Below are 25575 nucleotides of genomic sequence, written 5' to 3' on the forward strand. Positions count from 1 at the left end.
TTGGTCATAAGAGGAATACATCTTTTATTTTTTAGTACTATATATGTAACATATGTATTATTTTTTGTCTATGTCATTTGAATTATTATTATGTTCAGAAATCTTTGTAACACAGAAATTTTTATCATTTACTAAATCGTATTCCACTCTATGGGTTACTATTTCCACAGTAGCATTTTATTAGTCAGTTATTGATGCAGAGTCTTATTTCTGTTTTATCAATTATTAAATAATGAAAAATGTTCGGAGACATGAAATGTAAGGTTCTGTTTATCACAAAACCACCAGTTATATAAGTATATTATCATGTCACTGATACCATCAAGTTCCAATTCATTTTCAATGGATTTGATCAGAACAACTTCATTTATATATTAGGCTTCCCAAGAAAAATATTTCAAGTGTCATGAACTATTTGTTATAAACTGAACTTGTTTAAAAGAAAAAAAGGGAAGTGTCTGCTTTGGACGGAGATATTGCAAGATCTGCAGGAGAGAAGTACACTATATAAGTTAACCGTTATGGCCACTGGTCTCATTCACATAAAACTATATCACCATAGTTTTGGATTTGATGCAGAAACGTTTTCGTAGCGTAAGTTCCGGGAGTATGCAAATTATAAACGCAAGAGGCAAAATTAAGGTTGAGATTTACCTGTAATATCTGTCCAACCTATCTCATTGCGGCGGAAGCAAAGAAAGTAAGAGTAAGATGGTGGTGACAGCAATAAGAGAAAATATGCACAAGTGTTGATGAGTTTGGGATAAAAGAAGTGAAATAAGCATAGTTAAAGTTTAGTAATAGAATAATTGAAAGAAAGAAAGTGCAGCAGCAGCAGCAGCATGGAATAGAATGAGAACATCGGGAGCAGAAGTATAGTGGAGGCGCCAGGTTCCGTGGAGTTTGTTCAAAATCAAATCAATAGGTTCACCCATGTTGGTTCCTTCTACATTCACCTAACAGTAAGTATCAAACACATTGGTGGTCGGAGAAACAAAAAATGAATGAAAGAAAGTGAGAAATTGAAAAGAGTAGAGTAGTAACTAGTGCTTGTTCTATAGAAGAACGTTGATTAGGAGTTGTTAAGAGTCCTCTTTGTGTGTCTTGAAGAGAAGTTAAAAGGTGATGATTTTTATTCTCTAACACTGAATCATATACCTTCAAATTTAAAACAACCAAATAATTCAATACAATTGAGAATTGGAAAATGAATGAATGAAAAGTGGGCGCAGGATTAATGATAATTCAATAATTTTTAGCCTGCTGTGACAACTGAACCTCAAGCCACCAACAATTTTCTTGAACAAGGTTCCATCAACTGAAGCCTCGTCTTCAGTTCTTAAAACCTTCACATTTAACTAAGCTTGAGTTTCTGCAGGATTACACCCCATCATACTGAACTTATTTAGTACATTTGAAATATATTTCTTCTGGTACATAAAAATTCCCTTTTCGGTAACACAAAATATGTTAGGATTTCCAAGTCTGTCATTTCAAATGCCTTCTTTAAACTTTTCCTTGAGCGACTCAATACCAGCTGAACTGCTACCAGTAATCAGTAGTCATCCACATAAAAGCAAATAAGATGAATTTCAGTGGAACTCAAAGTCTTAATATATACTATATCCTCAACTAAGCATTTGTGAGAACCAACATTATGAAGGAAAATGTCTATCCTTCTGTAGGGTTGAGTTAGGCCTAACCACATTTCTTAACATGGTATCAGAGCCTCGTTTAAGATCCGGTGGACCACCTTCTATGGTTTCCGCTATCGGGCCACCCACCATTTATTTCCACGCTCCAGTTGTCTAGTCCTGGGCGTGAGGGGGTGTGTTAAGAGTCCCACATCGGACAATATATGGCCTGAACATGTCCTTATAAGTGGGGGCAATCCTCACCCTACAAGCCGGTTTTGTAGGGTTGAGTTAGGCCCAACCGCATTTCTTAACAAGAGCATTAGGTGCTTGTTTTCAACAACTGTCATAACTTTCAATACAGTTTCCAATCTAGCTACACCAATCTTACTAACAGTAAGTGCGACCAGGTCCAGGGAAGGGATGACGTTTTAGAAATCCCTCCGGAACATCCATGATCTTCCCTAATTGACGAACCTTTGAACAAAAACAAATCATAACATAAACAGAAACACAATCAGAGAATCCAATTCCAAGCACAAGCAATGAAGACAATAGTTGAAAAGCAAAACCTCATCCTTAAAAAGTAGTTTAAGTGGTTCAATAAGTTTCAACTGCATGTCCTCTGGAAGACCACCAACATTATGATGGCTCTTGATGGTATGCGAAAGGGTTCTCCCACTTCCAGGTGGTGGGCATGATTTAATCACATCAGGGTACAAGGTCCCTTGAACCAAGTAAGAAGGTCTGGTTCCCAGTTTCTCCTCTAGCTCCTCAGCAAAATCATCAAAAATGCTGATAAACTCTTTACCGATTATTTTCCTCTTCATTTCAGGATCTGTCACACCTTTTAGCTGTGTAAGAAATTGATCTGCAGCATCAACACACACAACCGGTAAATGAAGATCCTTTTCAAATGTTTCCATCACCTGTTCCTGCTCTTTATGCCTGTACACAACAGCAACAACAACAACAATAATAATAATAATCAAAACAAGAACCAAAAACACACGAAATAAACCGGACTAGTGGTAACTTGGTAAGTAAGTAACCTGAGCAAGCCATTGTCAACAAAAACACGTACAGTGAAGCCTATCCCCAATGGCTTTATGAACAATGGTAGCAGCAACAGTGGAATTCAAGAATATTGGTTACAGTATATATAAAACTATAAGTATTGCGGAAAAATAAAATTATTTGAATATGAATGAAAGCTATTGTTTTGTGATAAATATCAATGATTTGGCCACAACTGTGAACCTGTGAAACCAGCTGAAACATGGCAGCCTAAACAGAAGCAAGGAGCTGCCACTCATACACCTCATAAACCTGCAGACGAAACTGTGATTGAAAATTCTCAAGGGCATATTATTGATACTCACCCGGATTGGACTACAATTACAAAGCATGGAAGAGATAAGAATAAGGGGACTGCCAAGGATACTAGGAGATTTGAATGCCTCAGTAGTGATTCATGATGGTAATCCATGTTAGTCGTATGGAATGTGCGGGGGCTAAACAATTCGGGCAAGCTTAGGGAGACTCGCTCCCCTCTCCTAGAGCTTCGTCCTAATGTAATCGCTTTACTTGAAACTCGCATCAAACAAAAGAATGCTTCTTCCATTCGCAGCAACCTCATTTGAACATGAAAGTGGTCACAACCTAACTCATGAAAATTTATCATGAAACAAAAAAAGTTTATAGTAGAAATATTAACACTTACCATCTTGAGTGATGAGAGGATAATGAGAAGCACTCAAAGTGAATGTGAGATTTTGGATCGAACTCTAGTATGGCCGAAGGGTAGCTTCTTGGTTCGACAGGGTTAAGCATGAAGTCGAAGGTTGTTCACATGCTTGTGTCGAAGATGCTAGGGTTGTTAGCATGTTAAATTAGGTTTTAGTGTTTAAACCCTAATTTGTTAAGTTAGCTTGTTTATTAAGTTGACTTGTGTAATGGGCCTGTGGAAAAAGCCCATTAGTTAGTATGTTAGGTTTTATTATAAATAGCATACTAGTCTCTCATCATTGCTAAGCTGCAAATCCTAATTTAGGGTGAGAGAGGTTATTTGTTATTCTTGTAAACTTGTAATCTTGTTTTAAGAGAAAGTAAAAGAATAGCAGTTATAACCAATTCTTGTGTTCCTCTTCTTCCTTGTCCTTTATTCTTCCTTGTTTTATACTTTGTTCTTGGCATTGAATTCACAACAAATTGGTGCGGTGAGCGTGGAGAAGATGCCGTCAACAAAGTATGAGATTGAAAAATTCACCGGAGTGAATGATTTCGGTCTGTGGCGCTTGAAGATGAAAGCCCTACTGGTTCAGCAGGGTTGTTTGGAAGCGTTGAAGGGAGAGGCAGCCATGAATGCTGCATTAACGGCAGCGGAGAAGACAACTATGATCGAGAAAGCACACAGCGCAATTTTGTTGAGCCTTGGTGATAAGGTTCTCCGACAGGTATCAAAGGAGACGACGGCATCAGGGTTATGGGTGAAACTTGAAAGTTTGTATATGACCAAATCGCTGGTAAATCGACTCTACCTGAAGCAAGCTTTGTATTCATTCAAGATGATTGAAGACAAAGTATTGGCTGAGCAGTTGGATATGTTCAACAAGCTGATTCTTGATCTTGAAAATATTGATGTGAAGATCGATGATGAAGATCAAGCGCTGTTACTATTGTGTTCTTTGCCTAGATCACATGCTCACTTCAAAGAAACTCTCTTGTATGGAAGGGAGTCCCTGACGTTTGAAGAAGTTCAATCAGCCTTGTACTCTAAGGACTTGAATGAACGAAAGGAGCATAAACCTTCGACTGTTGGCGAAGGTTTGGCCGTTAAAGGAAAACTCTTACGAAAGGATGGTTAGTTCGACAAGAAGAAAGGCAAAAGCCAGTCGAAGTCTTACAGTGGCGAAGCATCTGGCATTCGATGCTACCATTGTAAAAAGGAGGGTCACACAAGAAAGGTGTGCCCTGAACGCCTGAAATATCATGGAGGTAAGGATAATGGCAACGCTGCCATTGTTCAAGATGATTTCGAATCAGCTGATGTTCTTGTGGTTTCAAGCAGTGACTCTAAGAGAGAGTGGATTATGGATTCAGGTTGCACTTGGCACATGACTCCAAACAAAGACTTGTTCGAGGAATTATGTGATCAAGATGGTGGATCAGTATTGCTGGGAAACAACAAGGCTTGCAAGATTGCAGGTATTGGATCTGTTAGATTCAAGCTCCATGATGAGTCAATAAGGTTGTTGACTGAAGTCAGGTATGTTCCTGATTTGAAGAGAAATCTGCTTTCTCTTGGTGAATTCGACAAGAAAGGATATGTTTTCCAAGGAGAGAAAAGTATCCTAAGAGTCATGAAGGGTTCGAAGGAAGTCTTGAGAGGCGTGAAGAAACAAGGCTTGTATACCCTTGAGGCTGAAGTTGTAAGTGGTTCGACAAATGTTGCATCCACGAAACCTTTGTCGAAAACTGAAATCTGGCACATGAGATTGGGCCATGTCAGTGAAAGGGGTCTGGTCGAATTAGGGAAACAAAATCTGCTTGGTGGAGACAAAGTCGAAAAGCTGAAGTTTTGTGAACCCTGTGTACTTGGAAAATCTTGCAGAGTGAAGTTCAACAAAGGCAAATCAAGAACACATGGATCCCTTGATTACATCCATGCTGATCTTTGGGGGCCTGCAAGGTGTGCATCACATTCTGGGGCAAGGTATTTCCTATCCATAGTAGATGATTATTCCAGAAAATTATGGGTATTCATCCAGAAGACTAAGGATGAAACGTTTGAGAATTTCAAAAGTTGGAAGACTCTGGTTGAAAATCAGACTGGCAGAAAGGTCAAGAGGTTGAGAACCGACAATGGCCTTGAATTTTGCAATGAGGCATTCGACAGTTTTTGTGCTACCTCTGGTATTGCAAGGCATAGAACTACTGCAGGTAGTCCACAACAAAATGGTTTGGCTGAAAGGTTTAATCGAACTATTTTGGAGAGAGTTAGATGTATGTTGACTAGTGCGGGGTTAAAGAAGGTGTTCTGGGCTGAGGCTGTTGCGACAGCAACATATCTGATAAATAGATTTCCTTCGACAGCGTTAGATATGAAGACACCTGAAGAAGTTTGGTCGGGACATCCACCAGATCTCGACAAACTGAGAGTATTTGGCTGCATAGCCTATGCTCACATTAGGCAAGACAAGGTCGAACCTAGAGCTCTGAAATGCATGTTCATGGGATACCGAGAAGGAGTCAAAGCTTATAGGCTATGGTGCCTAGAGCCAGGTCACAGGAGGTGTATCACCAGTCGAGATGTTGTTTTCAATGAAGCTGAAATGGCTTTTAAGAAAACTGATGATGTTGGTCGAAGTACAGAAACATCTGACGAAGAGCTGGAACAGGTAGAGATTCCTGTTGAGGTGGAGCATGTTGATGCTGAATTGCATGTCCCTGATGAAGTCGAAGAAGAAGCAGAAGATGCTGAGGAAGTTGAGGAAACTGACGATGACTACCTATTGTCGAGAGATAGGTCGAGAAGAGTCATCAAACCACCTCAGAGACTTGGGTATGCAGATCTTATAGCTTATGCATTAATCTCTGCCAGTGAGGTTCTTGATGATGAACCTAGAGATTATAAGGAAGTTATGAGGAGTCAAAATAAGACTGAATGGCTGAAGGCCATGGATGATGAGATGAAATATCTTCATGATAATCACACTTGGGAACTGATCAAGAAACCTGCTGGGGCAAGGTTAGTCAGCTGTAAATGGATTTTCAAAGTTAAGGAAGGAATTGAAGGAGTGACGTCGAAAAGATATAAGGCAAGGTTAGTCGCAAGGGGTTTCACTCAGAAAGAAGGTGTCGACTTCAATGATGTGTTTTCTCCTGTTGTGAAACATAGGTCCATTCGAATGCTGCTTGCCATGGTGGCACAGTTCGATCTTGAACTGGAACAGATGGATGTGAAAACTGCGTTCTTGTATGGTGATCTAGATGAAACGATCCTGATGAGGCAACCTGAAGGGTATGTCGAAAAGGGGAAGGATGATTATGTGTGTAAGTTAAAGAGATCCTTGTATGGGCTGAAACAATCTCCTCGACAGTGGAATAGGAGATTCGACAAGTTCATGGCACGCATAAGTTTCATTAAAAGTCAGTTCGACCACTGTGTTTACTTCAGATTTCGACCTGGTAATTCATTTGTTATTTTGTTGCTTTATGTGGATGATATTCTCATAGCAAGCAACAGTGTCGAAGATGTGATGAGGGTGAAGGCTGGACTCAATAAGGAGTTCGATATGAAGGATCTGGGAGCTGCTTCCAGGATTCTTGGAATTGACATTCGAAGAGATAGAAAGAAGTCGAAGTTATGCCTATCTCAAGAGGCATATCTACGGAAGATTCTTGAAAAGTTTGGTATGTCGAATTCGAAGCCAGTTGTGACTCCAACAAACCCTCAATTCAAGCTGAGTATTGATCAGTGTCCCAGTACTGATGTGGAAAGAGCCTATATGAATAGCATCCCATATGCTAATATAGTTGGTTCTTTGATGTATGCTATGGTTTGTACTAGACCCGACATAGCATACGCAGTAAGTCTTGTAAGCAGGTACATGGCGAATCCTGGAAAGGCTCACTGGCAAGCATTGAAGTGGATTTTAAGGTACATAAATGGGTCTCTGAATAGAGTCCTAATTTATGGTGGAGCCTTGGGTGAAGATGGTAAAGCAGTAATCGAAGGATATGTCGACTCTGATTATGCAGGTTGTATGGATTCCAGGAAATCTATTTCTGGATATGTTTTCACTATGTTTGGCACAGCAATTAGTTGGAAAGCAACACTTCAGAAGGTTGTTGCTCTATCAACCACTGAAGCGGAGTACATTGCATTAACTGAAGCTGTGAAAGAAGCATTGTGGCTTGAAGGTTTTGCGAAGGAGCTGAAACTTCAAGGTCGAGGTATCACTGTTAAATGTGATAGTCAAAGTGCAATACACTTGTCGAAGAATTCAGCCTATCATGAGCGAACTAAGCACATTGATGTGAGGCTGCATTTCGTCAGAGGAGTAATCGAGCGTGGAGAAGTCCAAGTGCTGAAGGTTTCGACTGAAGACAATGCTGCTGATATGATCACCAAGACATTGTCGAGTTGCAAGTTTTTCCACTTTATGCAGTTGATAAAGCTGCATGAAGAAAGCTAGTTTGTTCCCTTGATGTTGTAGAGTTAGATCCAAGGTGGAGATTTGTGAGATTTTGGATCGAACTCTAGTATGGCCGAAGGGTAGCTTCTTGGTTCGACAGGGTTAAGCATGAAGTCGAAGGTTGTTCACATGCTTGTGTCGAAGATGCTAGGGTTGTTAGCATGTTAAATTAGGTTTTAGTGTTTAAACCCTAATTTGTTAAGTTAGCTTGTTTATTAAGTTGACTTGTGTAATGGGCCTGTGGAAAAAGCCCATTAGTTAGTATGTTAGGTTTTATTATAAATAGCATACTAGTCTCTCATCATTGCTAAGCTGCAAATCCTAATTTAGGGTGAGAGAGGTTATTTGTTATTCTTGTAAACTTGTAATCTTGTTTTAAGAGAAAGTAAAAGAATAGCAGTTATAACCAATTCTTGTGTTCCTCTTCTTCCTTGTCCTTTATTCTTCCTTGTTTTATACTTTGTTCTTGGCATTGAATTCACAACAGTGAAGAACCAATCCCAATCTTTGTTCAATTTAAGAAGCAAAGCCGCCGCGTGAAGAGAAGCAGAAAGTGAAGAAGATCCCATCTTATTAAAACCATAACTCTTTCCAACAACATTAACATTTCCGAATTCCTCAAAAACCTTAGAAGATTTAACATAAAGAGCTAAATCCATTTGTTCGGATTCGGATGAACTATCGTCAAGTTGAAGTAGGTACTGATTTCGTGGATGATATATAGCTTTCAACAACCTCATCATCTTGCTAGTCTCTCCTTTCGTGCCAAAAATCCAATATGCAAACACCGGAGGGTACCCTTTTGCTTTTGTTACAAGAATTTTCTTAGGATCATTGAAGTTTTGCTGTAAATTTGGGAATGGGGTGGAATAATATGAAACATTTGGAATATTCAATCTTGAAACTGTTGCAAATAGTAGCAAACAAATCGCAACGATTAGAAGACATAGACGAGAATCCAATCCTCTACATGAGAATTTTGATGTTCTCATTGAAATGTTTTTCTTGTGGATATGGGAAGAATCGAAGATTTATGAAATAGCATAATCTATGATAGAAATATGAGTAAGGTGGAAAATCAGTGTAGAAGGGTGTGAATGAATATGATTGAGAAAGAAAAAGGTGAATGATGCTGAAACTTGTACCTAACGTTTGATAGCTTGTGGTTGAAGGTATCAAAAAGTAGGGTTGGAAATTAATATAGTAGTAGTTAAAAGCTATATGGAAAAAGGGTTTACATGAAAAAGCTTTATGTTACTAAAATAGTATTATACTATTTTTGTATTGGTTTCAAAGTGAATTAAGATAGTACCTTTTTTTGACAATAATGAAAGCAATGATACTAAATCTTATTATTTGGATAATCTACATTATAAAGATAATTATAACTGTCAAACTTAGTAAAAAAACGTCAAATTTGCAAACAATATATGTTGTAGAAAGATAAAAAAACAGCTTAACTTTTAAAAATACAACACTGCACTGTCAAACAAGGGTGTTGTTTGTCTGGTGAAGCCATTAGCGTCGTCCTCGTGCGAGAATCAAATTCAACTTTGAGTCCGGTTTACTGTATCTCTAAGGCCTTATCTAGATCAGAAGTACACTATCAAAAGATAGAGAATGATTTGCTGCCCTTATTGACCACGTCTATGAAACTGATACTTCTATTGTAGAGAAACCAACAATACTTCATCGTAGTCGAGTGTCATCAAAAGACATCGAGCAATTTTTTCATAAAACCTTAGATAACTAGTTCATCTTTTCTCCTTCACTATTTCTATTTTTTTTTTTGTGGAGAACAAGCATTACTTTTATTGAAATTCAAAAAACAGTTTTTTTACAACCGATCCAAAGGGATCCAGGAATAAAAATCGACAACTTAAATCAGACTAGAAGCATTTATATGCAAATAAAGCTTCCTATTCAAACTACATCTAGTTTTCACAATGTCAATAATTTTTCTTGCTATATTGTGTTCTAGGCTAGTGTGGGAGAAGACCATTTGGTTCCTTCCTTTCCATATTTCATACACGGTCTCAGTGATCGCGACTTTCAGAATTTTCCTTTTCCAACCTTTTTTGTTAATCTCACTTGTGATCAATCTACTTTCCCGGTTCCATTCCGTGGGGGCGTGATTGATGTCAAGCCATTGCAGCACAGTCTTCCACACTTGGCAAGTTGTGCTGCAGCTGAAAAAGATATGATAAATAGATTCTGTTCCAGCACAGAAGCAGCAACTAGAGTCGGTAATAATGCCAAAACGCACCAATCTATCTCGCGTGGGGAGTCTCCCTTTTAGCATCATCCAAAGAGTGAAAGTGGCCTTTTAGCATCATCCAAAGAGTGAAAGTGGCCCGTGGGCGTGCATAGTTGTTCTACAACATTCTTTTCCAAGGAACATGTATAGACTCTCCTCTGAGTGCTTTATACATGCCTTTGGTCTTGTACACACCCGTTTGCACTGCGTTTTTCCAATAATGAGTGTCTTTTAGAATATCCCGAATGTTCATGATCTTCCTCAAAATCCAAGAACAGTTCGACTTTGGGTTCCAAACCATGACATCATGCTGTTTAAAAAAATATGTGTCAAACCACCGTATCCATAGTTTGTCCGCCTTAGCTTGTATATTCCAAAGCAGTTTCGCAATTGTCGCTTTATTCCACACCTGCAGAGAAATAATATTCAGTCTTCCGACAGATTTTGGAAGGCAAACATTCTTCAATGCAATTGGAGCTTTCTTGCTTATCTCATCATTTCCACGCCAAAGAAAAGTTTGACACATTGCCTAAATTTGCTGGATCACCTTTTTTGGGAAGTAAAAAATTTGCATCCAATACGAAGTTATGGCAAAGAGGACGCTTTGAGCGAGCTGTCGTCTTCCTGCGTAACTGAAGAGTCTTGGAGTCCAATGTTTGATTCTCTCCATTATTTTGTCAATTAGAGGCCTGGAGTGGTGGACCGTGAGTTTTCTGCTGTCTAGTGGCACGTCTAGATATTTAAAAGGTAGACTTCCATCTTTAAAGCCCGTATCATCTTTGATCTCCATTCTGACATTGCTAGGAACTCCACCAAAATTCATATGGCATTTGGCCGGATGGGCCTTAAGGCCAGTAGCCATAGAGAACTTGTTAATCTCCTTCATCATGAGTTGGATAGAAGTTTTATCACCTCTAGTGAATAATAGAATATCATCCGCAAAACTCACATTCGTGATCTTAAGTTTTTCGCGTCGAGGATGGTAATGAAAGTCAGGTATAGACTCCAAATTCTTCAGGCAGCGATGTAGATACTCCATAATCAGAACAAAAAGAAAGGGGGATATAGGATCCCCTTGCCTCAGGCCCCTCTTGGCTTTGATCAACTTTGTCACTTGGCCATTAATGCAATACCTGTATGACACAGATTTCACACAAGTCATTACCCAAGTAGTGAAGGTATGAGGAAAATTCATCTCACGCATAATATCCTCCAAAGCTCTGCACTCAACCGTTTTGTATACCTTTTGAATATCCATTTAGATAGCACATCTAGGCAATACGTGTTTACGGTTGCAACCCCTCACAAGCTCCTGAGCCATAACAATATTATCTTGGATCACTCTCCCTGACAGAAACGCCGATTGACTATTATCCACCACACTATTAATAACTCTGTTGAGCCTTTGAGTCAGAATTTTTGAGATTATTTTAAAGATCGTGGTACAAAAGGCAATAGGACGCATATGTTTCATATATTTTGTTGCAGGAGTTTTGGGGATCAGCGTGACAATCGCACAGTTTACAGCGACAAACAATCTGTTGTTTCCGAAGAAGTCTTGAATAGCTTTGATGATGTCCACTTTGATAATCTGCCAAGCACATTTGAAGAATTTGGAGTTGTATCCGTCCATTCCAGGTGCTTTATTTTCTCCTATGCCTTTAAGAGCATCCCAAATCTCTCCCTCTATAACAGGTTGAATTAGATACTCTCCGTGGTTTTCATTCATTTGGGTGCCTCTCCTAAGGGCCACAATGTCAACATGCTGCAGTATTGGGGATGTTGTTCCAATAAGGTTTCCATAGAATCACAACACTTCTCCTTCCATATCTTTAAAATCATTTTGTTGGTTGCCACTGTCATCTTCCATCATGTGAATTCCATTATGTTTGTTCTTGCCTTTCACAATAGCATGAAAGTAAGAGTTGTTACCATCCCCCAATTTCAGCCAACTAATCTTTGCTTTCTGCATTAGCATTCTTTCTTCTAATTCAGTAGCCTTGAGAAGTTTATCTGTCCAGTTATTTACTTCATTCAAGTATCCATGATTAAATCTGTCCTCTGCAAGATGCTGCTGCGCTAGAGATAGCTGTTATCTCATATGCTCTATCTTTTTTACATCTGCAGTGCTTTCTCTAGTCAGTCCCCTGATAAGAGGTTGGAGTTTCTTTAGTTTCCTCCAAAGAATGTACATCGGTTTACCTTGTACACTAGTATGCCACTGATTCTGAATCAGGTCCATGAATTTTGGATTTTCAGTAATCACATTCAAGAACTTGAATCTCACATGTGACTTATGAACACTTCCCTGTTGAAATCACTTGCAATAAGCCAAGGGTCCTGAATTTATCTAGCCATGCTACCAATATCTCTCCACAAGTTTGATCTAAGGGCTAGTTGGTTTTGTGCATATATGACAGTAAGCCAACATAATCTAGTTCCACTCCTATCAAGCAGCTCACAATTAATGTACTGATCTGATCTAGTGTGTTTCCTTACCTCCACATAATCCCTGTGTCACATGATCCATATTCGTCCATTTTGGTGATGATCATAGTTGTCCATCCAGTCCCAATGGAGGCCAAATTTATTCCTTATTCTAGCAACATTTTCCTTTTTACTCTAGTTTCTATCAAAGCAACGCAAGGCACTTTAAGGCTTTTGAGACGGGCTTTAATTTCAACGTGCCTTGCAATTTTATTCAAGCCCTTAATGTTCCAAGTGAGAATCATGGGGGAAACTTTCCTTCTTGCTCAGTTCCAGCCCCTAACATTTCAAAGATGTTGCTACATCCAACATGGTTCACCCTAGGCTAGAGCACTGTGCCATCTTCATATGTCGTTCCTTTTCCTTTGGTTCTACTTGTATGCCCAACTGTTGTCCAGGGAATGCTGGGTTCTTCAATGGTCTTTATGACTTTAGTTATAACTTTAGTTGCTTTGACATTTTCAACTGGTTATGTGGAATTATCCTTTTCTGTTTAGCATGCCATGTCTTTTTATGCTTTCCTCTATCTTTCTTTTTCTCACAGTCATGCCCCACTTTTCCACAAGATTTGCAGGAGAGTGGTCTCCACTCATATTCAACAGGTTGGCTAAATTTGTTACCTTGCGGATCACAAATGGTAATGCTCTCTTTCAATTCAGTAGTAATGTCTATTTCAATGAGGATTGTTTCATAGGAGACTCTCATTTTCTTTGCAGTACACTCATCAGTAGTAATTGGCCTCCCCAAGAAGCTTGCAATTTTTCCAATACTATTTTCTCCCCAATACACCAGAGGTAGTTGATGTAGCAGCACCTAGATAAGAACTGTCCTAATTGCGTCTTCCTTAAACTTGAAATCTGCTTTCCATTCATGGAGGAACATAGGTTTCCTAAAAATGGTGTCTGGCCCTCGATCAAGATTGCATCTTTATCAATCTTTGATTTCGTTCGTATAATGAAATAACCCTCTTCATTATAGTAAAGATCTGGCAAGGTTACGAAATTCCAAACATTCATCATGAAACCTTTTACAGCATTCATTGTTAAATCTCCCTCTAGCACATATAATTATCAATGAGTTTTCCCAATACTTAACTTCATATTGGATGTCCTGTTCGTTAATGATTACCTCAAGTTCACCATCGACAATTGTTGGTGGAGTGTTGATGAGAATGCATAATAGAAACAGAACAAAAACTACGAAGTTCCGCAGAAGATCTGCAGTGACTTTCAAAAACAGTTTTGAAAATAACCATTTCTGAGGTCTCTGCAATGGTATCACAACTGAAAATGTGAACACATTAACTTCATTTTACTACATTCATTAGCAGTTCTGAAAATAACCATTTCTGAGGTCTCTACAATGATATCACAACTGAAAATGTGAACACATCAACTGCTATTTTACTACATTCATTATTATATTTCGGAATTGATCAAGTAGAAGAATTCAAAGCTATTATCAAAGTTATTCCTCTGTTTATTTGAGTGTGGTATATTATAGTGTAAATTAATAAATTATAGATAACAGTAATAAAGTCAACTCCTTGTGCTTACAAAAACAGAATTATTTGAATATTTTGCAAAATATACTGGTAGTAATTCCAACATATATGAACATATATGTATACAAAAATAAAACTATGATCATTATAAAAGAAAATGTTTCATAATGGGTAGCAGGGACTTCCTAATAATGTCAACTCATTGTGCATACAAAAACATAATTATTTGAATAGTTTGCAAAATATACAGGTTGGTATAAATTCCAACATATTTGAACCTATACAAAAATTCAAACTATGATCATTAGACAAAAAAAATGCTTAGGATTCATCATCCCCTGATCCTGATTATCCCCTGATTCTGATTCAGCCCCATCTGATTCAGATTCAGACCCATCTGATTCAGATTCAGACCCATCTGATTCAGACTTCTGCGTAATGGTTTGACGCTTCGCTCGTGTAAGACACGAAAGTCGTTGTTTCCGTAAATTTGTTCCTAATCCGAATTCGTTTTTCCATCTTCAAGTATCTTCTCTTGTTCTACAATGGAACCCAGAGGCGCAGGCGCAGCCATTAGAACGATGGAGAGTTTTTTTTAGAGTTTTGGATGATTCGATTCAGATTGAGATTGAAATTTGAGATTTACTTTTTACGATTCACTTTAAATTTAAATGTAAATGTAAGTAGATTGTGTAAAACGGGTTAAAGCCCAAAACACATCCTTTTATCAATATTTATTATTAGTCTTTTATCATTATTTACTAAAATTATTTATAATTTTAAATTTTTATCATTACTATTATCAATATAACTTTGTAAGTAATTATTATTATTATTATTATTATTATAATTATTATTATTATTTATTGTGCATACAAAAACAGAATTATTTGAATCATTAGTGGCTCTAGTTCGTGGAGTTTTTTGGTTGGCTTAGTTATTCAACTGTGTACACCAGTTTTTACCCTTAATACTATATACTGTTCACCGTATTTATTCGATGAATAATGTTTTTTATTTAAATAATATTAAAAAAAAACTTATTTTTAAAATTTATTTTAAAACACAAATATAAGGTTGTGTCATTAACCAACTTCACAATTGTATTAACCACAAAAAAATGTACGTTATTAATCAATTATTTTCCTTATAATTCATTAACCACTTACACTATTTTATTAACTAATAAAATACATACTATTAACCATGTTCTGACACTAAATTATAAATGTATTAACCAACCTTTATACTCTATTAATCAATTTTATTTTACTATTTTTTTATTTTTAAGTTTGAGAACTTATTAACTAAGTTATGAACTTTATTAACCAACTTTTATATAATATTAACCAAAGTCTGAACTGTATATACATTAATTTTTTAGGTTAGAATATATATTAATTAAATTTTAAATTGTATTAATCAATAATTTTAGAGAAAAATATATTAAAAAATAAAAATAATTTAAAAAAAATATATGTGAACAATGTATATAGTGTAGTGTATAGATTTAATGTAAGAATAACATTTTTCTGAAATTAAATAATAATTGACAATATATTGACAATAATTATTGATCATCGTTTTGCTATTTATCGACAATACAAACAATTTTATTGACAATAATTCATTCATGATTCAACTACAAGAAAGGTATCATGGAAATTTTATTGACAATAATCCATTCATGACTCAACTACAACAAAGGCATCATGGAAAACATGTATGTACGTTTGAAACAAAAAATATTTGAGTAGTTGAAAGAAGAACAAAAAACATGACATTGATGCTTACCTTAAACATGTTTTTCTAGAGAGAAAGTTGAACAAAATAGAAGCAGTGGCTTGAATGATCAAATAGAATGACTACAGAATACATTGATATACACGGTTGTAGATGAAAGAAATCTAGTTTTGAAAGGATGTAAAAAAATAACAATCAATTTTTCACTAATAGAAAAAATTAATAAATTAGCTCCTCAATGGATTGTTCAATTTTTATTCTAAATAAAGAGGAAAATTTAATCAAAAAGTCCGTGGATAAAATTCGCCCGGCCCCATTTTTAAGTGGGTTAGGCGGGAGCGGACAACTTAAAACACTGAGTCGAAAATTTCGGCCCAAGCCGCCAAAAATAACGGTTCAAACGGACTGGCCTCGAAAGTCTGACCTATTTTGCCACCTTTAATTAGCGGAATGTGTAGAATGATCCATTTCGCCACCTTTAATTAGCGGAATGTGTAGAATGACCCATTTTGCCACCTTTAATTAGCGGAATGTATAGAACACTTGTAAACATTTACATTCACTCTAACATGAATAGTGTTTTTATTACAGACAAATTAGCTAATAAGTTGGAAGCATCCACACACAAAAATATAGAGTAAGCATTGAGGTGTAGTTATATAAGGAAATATGAAAGGTAACCTTAAGAGATTATAAAAAGTAAAAAATTATTTATAATGTAATAATGTGAATGAGTATTATGTTTATATATTCTAACAGGCCTGGATACCAGAGGAACTACACCTACATTGTAAATGTAATTTCATAAATGACTTAAGACAAATTTCAAACATTAGTTGTGTTGGTGATTTTAGTATCATCAATGTATTTTGGTAGTAATGTGATTTACTATAGGCTAATGCAATTATGCGTTAAGTTTGAAACGAGTTAGGGTAGTGCGGAGTGCACGCTCGTCGAGCCAAACATGTAACTGAATACGAATAATAGAAACGGGGTTCCAAAGGGCGTAGCCCTGGCAGAGTGCGGGGCAGCGCCCTGCCGGGGTCTAAGGGGTAGCGCCAATTCGTTTGAATAGTTGTACCCTTTTCCAACAGACATGACCGTTTTTTTTTCCGAAAAGGTGTGTCTGTTCGTTTTCTGTTATTGGTCTCCTATATAAGGAGTCATTTGGCCTCGATTTTGGTACACGAAATATACTTCCTCTTTACATTTTGATCTGTTCTCTATTGTCAGAAAACAGATTGCTCTTCGAGAATTATCCCCGCAAAGATTTCGTGAACCCTGTAACATCCCTAGGTCGCTAATCACCACTAATTATATCAATATTGATAGTTAAGCATAATATTGATGATGATTAGTAATTAGAAGGGAATGTTAGAATATAATTAGTGAAGTTGAGCATAATTAGTTTATGGAAGTTTAAGTAGAGGGAAGAATAGTCCTTTTACTTGTGAACTACATAAACCAATTTATGGAGTCTAATTCATTTTTTTCCTTCCACTTAGAGAAATTCTGAACAAGAGAGGGAGAGAGGGAAGAGGGAGGAGAAGAACAGCTCCTTGCATGCAACATTTACATTGATACCATCATCATCTCAGCCCTATCATTCATCTATTTCATCTCCAGGTGGGTTTCTAGATAGATTCTTGGGTAGAAGTTATTTGTATAATTGGGGGTTAGGGTTCATAGAAATTTATGGTATGTTCTTCTGGGACTTGCTGATTTTGTGCTGTATGTGAATATGGAGAATGATTTCTGATATGCAACCCAATAGGCCCAAACGAATTAAGAAGGTTCCCATAGCTTTTAAGGATTATTATTATTAATAAGTGGGATGTTGTAGCAAACTTAATATTCCTTTTAAAGTGGTTTTCTTTTGTATTGGCCCATGGCCCATTAGTGGGGTTCCTAAACCCTAGCTATTTAAGTGTATCATCTCTTGATGAAGAGTTATGAAGAAAGTATGAATTTTGTTTAATGTCAATTTCTTTTAATGCCTTTTGATCTAAATTTAGCCTAGCAATTATCTAACATTGGTGCTTTCATCTCTTACCTCTCATTCCTCCCATGGCTCCCCCTAAACCTCCCAACCCTTCTTCTAAGGAAATTTTAGAGGAAGCCCTTCAAATAACCACTTTAAACCTAAACAATGCAATGCAAGAGAATCAATAACAAATGGATGTGCGATTTCTTCAACTCTCTACCGAATTATCTAACCTCCAAACAAGGTTAGATGATGACAAATCTATGGAGGATTCTAGATTTGAATCTCTCATGGCTGCCATCACCAAAATCTCTACTCAAAAAGAACTACAACAAGCTCTCCTTACTAGTTCTGCTACAGTTTACGGAGCTGGAAGTTCCGCTACTGTTCACGGAGTTGGCAGTTCCGTTACTGTTCACGGAGATGGAACAACTACCATATCTGCTGCTACTGTTCACGGAACAGTACCACCCACTAGCTATGTTACTGTTCATGGAACAGCATCCCCTTCAGGTATGGTACATAGCCCTTCATCTATTTCTAGGGTTACAGCAACTAATTTCTTACCTCTTTCCCCAACAAACACCCCCTTAAGAAATTCTGCCACCTTCTCTACCACACACCCACAACCAACACCCATGATTTACCCTAATCCTCCCATTCCCACAACGTTTCTGCCCTATCCCCCTATGCCCACTATTTTATCATCCTCTCAGCCCTTCAACATTCCTTTTTCCCAACAACTCCCTTTTTCACAATTTTCCCCCCAACCCTCATATCCAAATCTCTCCCATATTCCACCCTTACCAACACCGCGAACCCCAAAACTAGAACTCCTTATGTTTGATGGCTCCGGACCTCTTGATTGGTTATTTCAAGCGGAGCAATTTTTTAATTTTTATATTATGCCACCGGAAAATCGTTTATCACTAATTTCCTTTTACATGAAAGGTGATGCCTTAAGTTGGTTTAAATGGATGCATAATAGTCATTTACTATCTGATTGGGCCTCTTTTACAAGGGCCTTAGAGTTGCGTTTTGGTCCATCAACTTATGACAACCATCAAGCCGCATTGTTTAAATTGAAACAAGAGGGAATAGTTGTTGAGTTTCAAACAAAATTTGAACAGTTGGGCAATCAAGTGGTGGGCCTGCCACAAGATGCTATTTTAAATTGCTTTATTTCTGGTCTTAATGCTGATATTAAAAATGAAATGGCAATTTAACGACCCACAAACATCTCACAAGCTATTGGATTAGCAAAATTGATTGAAGCTAAGCTTAAGGATTCTAAACCCAAATTTTCAAAAACCTATGTTAGCCCTTATACCAAGCCCACTCATCATGTCTCTACTGCCCCAAACCAGAAAACCCATTACAATCCTTCAGCCCAAACACCTTTTCAGCCCAAAAACCCTTCTCCTTCCCAACCGTCCCACCTCCCAATTAAAAATTTATCTCAAGCTCAGATTCAAGAACGAAGAGCTCAAGGGTTGTGTTTCAATTGTGATGAAAAGTTCATTCCCAGTCATAAGTGTGCTACGGGAAGATTTTTAATTCTCTTATGTGATGATGAAATCATCGACCAAGACCATTTGGGTGAAGAACAGCAAGAGAGTGGTAACGAAACAGAACCAGCAGACACTTATTTCCAATTATCCACACAAGCTTTAACGGGTCAGTTCTCACCTCAAACACTAAAATTCAAAGGTTTAATTGGTGGCCTAATAGTGATGGTTCTGGTCGATACCGGTAGTACACACAACATTCTTCAACCAAGAATCGCTCACCACCTCAACCTACATACTACCCCTATCCCACAGTTTTCGGTTATGGTTGGTAATGGCTCTCATCTTCAATGTGAGGGAATTTGTAATGATGTCAAACTTATGTTACAAGAAAAACAATTCAAGCTGCCATTTTACCTTCTTCCAATAGATGGGGCTGATGTGGTTTTAGGAATGGCATGGTTGCGTACACTTGGCCCTATCCAAGCAGATTTTTCAATACCCTCAATTACCTTCACTCACAACAATGTACCCATGACAATCCAAGGAGATTCATGTTCTCTTCCCCAACACACTTCTTTTCACCAACTCAAACAACTCATCCACCAGAATTCTATTTCCTCCTTACACCTTATGATCCTTCAGCCAAATCCTACAACAATTAATTCATTTGACCCCCATCCCTTGACCATTTTACCCACAAACATGAACCCCCAACTTTCCAAACTCCTCCACCAATATCCTACAATTTTCCAAAATCAAACAAAACTGCCCCCACCAAGACCACATGACCATCATATTAACCTCTTCCCAAACACACCCCCTATCAATGTAAAACCCTACAGATATCCCCATTCACAAAAGACAACAATGACAATAATAATCGCTGATATGTTAAAGGAAGGACTCATTACTCCTAGTCATAGCCCTTTTTCATCACCAGTTTTGTTAGTAAAAAAGAAAGACGGAACATGGCGTTTTTGTGTTGACTACCGCGCACTTAATGCTGTGACAGTGAAAGACAGATTTCCCATACCCACAATTGATGAATTGTTAGATGAACTTAGCGAGGCCAAGATTTTCACCAAATTAGATCTTCGCTCAGGCTATCACCAATTCGAATGGCATCAGAAGATACACATAAAACAGCTTTTCGTACTTTCGACGGACACTATGAATTCTTGGTCATGCCCTTTGGCTTGACTAACACACCCTCTACTTTTCAATCAGCTATGAACGGTCTTTTACGACCCTATCTACGCAAATTTGTTTTAGTCTTTTTTGATGACATTCTCATTTATAGCTCTACTATGACTGAACATCTAACTCATTTACAGGTTATCTTTGACTTATTAAGGACCAATTTTTATGTTGTTAAGCTCTCAAAATGTGTGTTTGCAGTTACTAAGGTTCATTACCTTGGACATGTTATATCTATGGGCACAGTTTCACCTGATGCAGAAAAGAAAAAGGCCATTTTGGATTGGCCTCAACCACGTTCTCTCACGGATCTCAGAGGATTTTTTGGGCTCACCGGATTTTATCGACGTTTTGTAAAAAAGTACGCCACACTCTCCGCTCCTCTCACCGACTTGTTGCGTTCCACTAAGTTTGTCTGGAGTACAGAGGCGGCCGAAGCCTTTACAGATTTACAGAAAAAGATGACCGACATGCCGGTCTTAACTCTACCTAATTTTACAAAGAAATTCATTGTAGAAACAGATGCGTCAGGAATCGCGATCGGTGCAATTCTGTCCTAGGAAGGCCATCCCATTGCCTTCTTTAGCAAGAAAATGTGCCCTCGCATGCACGCGGCATCGGTCTATGTCAGGGAAATGTTTGCTGTCACAGAAGCAATCAAGAAATGGCGTCAGTACTTAATTGGGCAGGAATTTCATATCTATACAGACCAGAAAAGTTTAAGAAATTTGTTGTTGCAGAAAATTCAAACGCCAGAACAACAAAAATGGGCATCTAAACTACAAGGGTTCAACTTCGAAATTTTTTACAAACCTGGAAAGTCTAATGTAGTCGCTGATGCTTTGAGCCGTAAATACACCATCGAAGATCCAGTCTTGCTCTCTCTTTCTTCTGCAATTCCAAATCTCTTGTCCAGGTTGCGAGAATTTTATGCAAAAGATGATGCAGGAAAACAGATTGTTAATAAATTTCTCAGCTCAGAACGAAACAGAGATTGTTTTGAACTCACAAATAGATTGTTGTTCTACAAAGAAAGGTTGTTTATACCTGACGTGGATGAACTACGCTCCAGTGTTATGCGTGAATTCTATGAGACACCAACAGCTGGTCATTCAGGGGTAAAACCAACGCTAGCTCATCTTTCAGCATCTTTTTACTGGCCAGGAGTACATAAATATGTAAAAACTTTGGTCAAACACTGCGACATTTGCCAACATAACAAATATGTAACTCAAAAAAAGAAAGGGTTGTTACAACCGTTACCTATTCCAACTCAGATCTGGGAAGACTTATCTATGGACTTCATTACTCATTTGCCGAACTCTTTTGGTCATACTTGAATTTGGGTGGTCTGTGATCACCTCTAGAAATCTGCACATTTCATAGCCCTCCCAACAAAGTTTACAGCCCAGAACATAGCCTCTCGTTTCACGGTTGAGATAGCGCGTCTCCATGGACCTCCGAAATCCATCGTAACAGACAGAGACCCTTTGTTCCTAAGCAAATTCTGGAGAGAGTTCCACAAGACACAAGGAACAACGTTAAAGTTCAGCACATCCTATCATCCAGAAACGGATGGTCAAATATAAGTTCTAAACCGTTCGTTAGAGACTTACCTCAGATGTTTTACAAGCAATCACCCTCGCAAATGGTTTAGTTTTCTCCATCTTGCAGAGTATTGGTATAACACGTCTTTTCATTCAGCTATTCAGACAACTCCTTTTCGTGCTCTTTACGGTCGCGATCCACCCTCTGTTTTGGACTACCTCCATGGATCCGCTCAAGAACCTTCCTTGGATGTGACCTTGCAACAACATCAGGATGTTTTGAACACATTAAAACAGAATCTTCAGAAGAGCCGTGTGCAAATGGAAAAGCAAGCAAACACAAAGAGAATCGATTTTACCTTCGCACCAGACGATCTCATTCTTCTCAAACTCCAGCCGTACCGACAACATACCGTTCAGAAACGAACGTCCCAAAAGTTGGCTCCACGGTTTTTCGGCCCTTTCACTATCATCAAACGCATCGGAAATGTTGCTTACTTGTTGAACCTACCCTCGTCGTCGCGTATCCACCCCGTGGTGCATGTGTCACTCTTGCGACCTTACTTCGGTTCCAACCCTGATACGGATTTCAAACCCCTTCCTCCGAACACGACGATCTCCTTTCCTTATGAAACTGAAACCAACACGTGTGAAACAAACAAACAAACGGTGTTAGAAGGTGAAAACAAGGTTCAAGAGTTCACTAACATACAACTTCCATCCTTGTTACCTTCTCCTTTGAGTGGGGAGTCCTTCGTGCGTCCGGCAAGGAAAGAGAGCAGTGAATATTTTTGCGGTTCGAAGGAAAACAGAAGAGAAAAGAAAAAAAAATTGGAGCAAGAGAAGGAGAGTGCTCTGAAATTGCAAAGAGAGAAATGAGGAACTTTGGGGAAAGACATTTGGACTTAAGCGTGATAAACTCCACTCTTCCAATTTCCAAGTACACCTCTGATGAAGTACTGACACACGTTTTGAACCCACGTGAAAAAATCTCCCATACAGATCTCAACGGATCTATGGTGTCTCACGTTTCACCGTTGGATTTTGATCCAAAGGCCCACACGGTTCCCAATAGCCAGCTGTTTCCCACTTATGCACAACTCTCCAACACTCCACCGCCCAAAGTACCTCGAGCTCCACAACACCCACGTGACTACAGTGTTTCATTTTCAAAACCAACAAATTCTACAGCTTCTCCAAACCCTAATCACACAAATGCACCTATACTTGGACCAAACAAATGTTTCCTAAGCCCAACAACCGGTGTGTCCAGCCCATCATCAAGTACTCTCGGGCCAATTTTATCTACTCCCTTGAACCTTGAGGACAAGTTTCTTCAAGAGGATATGAGTATTGATATGCAACCCAATAGGCCCAAACGAATTAAGAAGGTTCCCATAGCTTTTAAGGATTATTATTATTAATAAGCGGGGTGTTGTAGCAAACTTAATATTCCTTTTAAAGTGGTTTTCTTTTGTATTGGCCCATGGCCCATTAGTGGGGTTCCTAAACCCTAGCTATTTAAGTGTATCATCTCTTGATGAAGAGTTATGAAGAAAGTATGAATTTGTTTAATGTCAATTTCTTTTAATGCCTTTTGATCTAAATTTAGCCTAGCAATTATCTAACAATTTCCCTTTATCATTGATTTATGAACATGCATATTGAACCATGTTGTTCATGATGTTGCTTGATTTCATGTTCTATGTTGTTCTTACTTGAAATTTCCTGTTAAGAATGAATATTTTATGCTTGGGATAGTTTAGGATGGATATAGATGTATTGAGACTGGTTTTTATGCAGGAAATTAAGTATTTTTCAGTCTGAGTTGCAGGAAATCGATTCCCACATATTGGAAATCGATTTCTAGTAAAAAAATTGGATTTCTGGGCATTCTGCGTGCAGGAAATCGATTCCCCCATATTGGAAATCGATTTCCTAAGACTGCATTGAAAAAAAAACAGATTTGAAAATAGCATAACTTGAGTTCCGTAACTCGGAATTAGGCTCCATCGGAGGCGTTGGAAAGCTAACGGAAAGGGATACGATTTGCCTAAACTTTCATAACCTTAGAATGCTCCTAAATATTACTAAAATCCAAGTGTATATCTTGATTAATAAAAGCAAAACTTGGTGAGGTAAACTTTAGGGTACATATTAAGAAGGATTAACGAAGGTTAACTAACAATGTTGTGTCATGAACAATGGTTATATAATGGGCATAAGGGTAGTAACGGTGCGATGCTTGTTACTTATATGTGGTTGTCCTTGCGATGCGATCTTCAAGGATGCTCCCAGACCATATATTGAAGGTCCTTCTCTGGTGTGATGCTCGAGATTGATTGGTGCTCCGTAGTTCAGGAGTATTCTTCGAGGATGAACTCCCGGGGATGCGAACCAATACCTTCCCCTCTTTGTATTCATTATTGAGAAATTGAATTGTGAGATGCAATTCGATGTTAATTCCATGACTTTAAGGAATCGAATCGTGAGATGTGATTCGATGTCAATCCATGTTTCTTATAGTCTATATTATTTAACAATTGTATGTTGAAATAATGATTTCCAGTAAGGTGAAGTGAGATGCTTCGGAACTGGAAGGAAACAGTCTTTCCGCTAACAACATTGGTACAACCTTGTAGAACCGAGTGGACCCTGAGATAGGGAAACCCACTGAGATTAGTATCTCACCCCATTCCTATTATTTTTGCAGGTGCCTCTTCTCAGGAGAAGGGAAAAAGCAAGGAAGTTTAGAGATGGGCGTGATAGATGTCTTGTGATTTTTTTCCGTTGTTGTATTTTGTTCTTTTTTTGACTATGTTATGGTTATGTATTTTGGTTTACTAGTGATGTACCTTATACATGAACTTATGTCCGTTTAGGCGTATTGTATGATTTCAGTACCACCTTTTAGCTATGTATCGCATTATTCTAGATATATGTTATGCATGGTTTTTATAGTTGGTATCAGAGCAGGTCGATCCTCGACCCTGCCATGAAACATCAATAGTTTGGATTTCGCGTCAGTATTTATGTTGTTGTTATAAGAATCATGTTGCATTAATTAGTATTGAGCCTGATTAACTCGATGTCTATGTATGTGACAGGAGACCTTATGGCTGAACAACCAAGAAGGAGGGGAAGGCCACGAGTTAATGCTGCCCCGAATTAGAACGAAAACCCGGAAGGAGAAACCGGTAACAATCAATGGGCACAAATGATAATGCAACAACAACACCAACTGCAGATGCAGCAACAACAACAGGAATTTATGGCACAAATGATGCAGCAGATGCAAGGTACCCATCCACCTCCTCAACAAAATGATGGGAGTAGGGGCTTCCGAGAGTTTTACCGCATGAACCCTCAGAATTATAACTATCTTCCAAAACACGACCCACACCACGGACACTATTAATGATTTTTTCACTCACATCATCAAGGAATTTGTGCTCAAATTTGTACCTGTAATTCATTATAAATCACATTTACGACAAGTATCAAAGGTTCC

The 25575-nt window shown here is 38.1% G+C and overlaps 1 long non-coding RNA gene and 1 pseudogene across 1 annotated transcript; both read right to left on the bottom strand.

The window, feature by feature from the left end:
• Positions 1 to 827: 827 nt before the first annotated feature.
• LOC131606087 (uncharacterized) lies at positions 828 to 1930 on the bottom strand. The gene is made up of 3 exons (XR_009284730.1): positions 1279 to 1930; positions 1045 to 1158; positions 828 to 956 (listed from the first exon to the last, which is right to left on the bottom strand). It is a non-coding gene; the product is annotated as an uncharacterized LOC131606087 (long non-coding RNA).
• Positions 1931 to 2024: 94 nt separating this feature from the next.
• LOC131601636 (uncharacterized) lies at positions 2025 to 8826 on the bottom strand (annotated as a pseudogene).
• Between the last annotated feature and the right edge of the window lie 16749 nt (positions 8827 to 25575).

Source organism: Vicia villosa, linkage group LG5 (assembly GCF_029867415.1).
Source record: "Vicia villosa cultivar HV-30 ecotype Madison, WI linkage group LG5, Vvil1.0, whole genome shotgun sequence".
Lineage (NCBI taxonomy): Eukaryota > Viridiplantae > Streptophyta > Magnoliopsida > Fabales > Fabaceae > Vicia > Vicia villosa.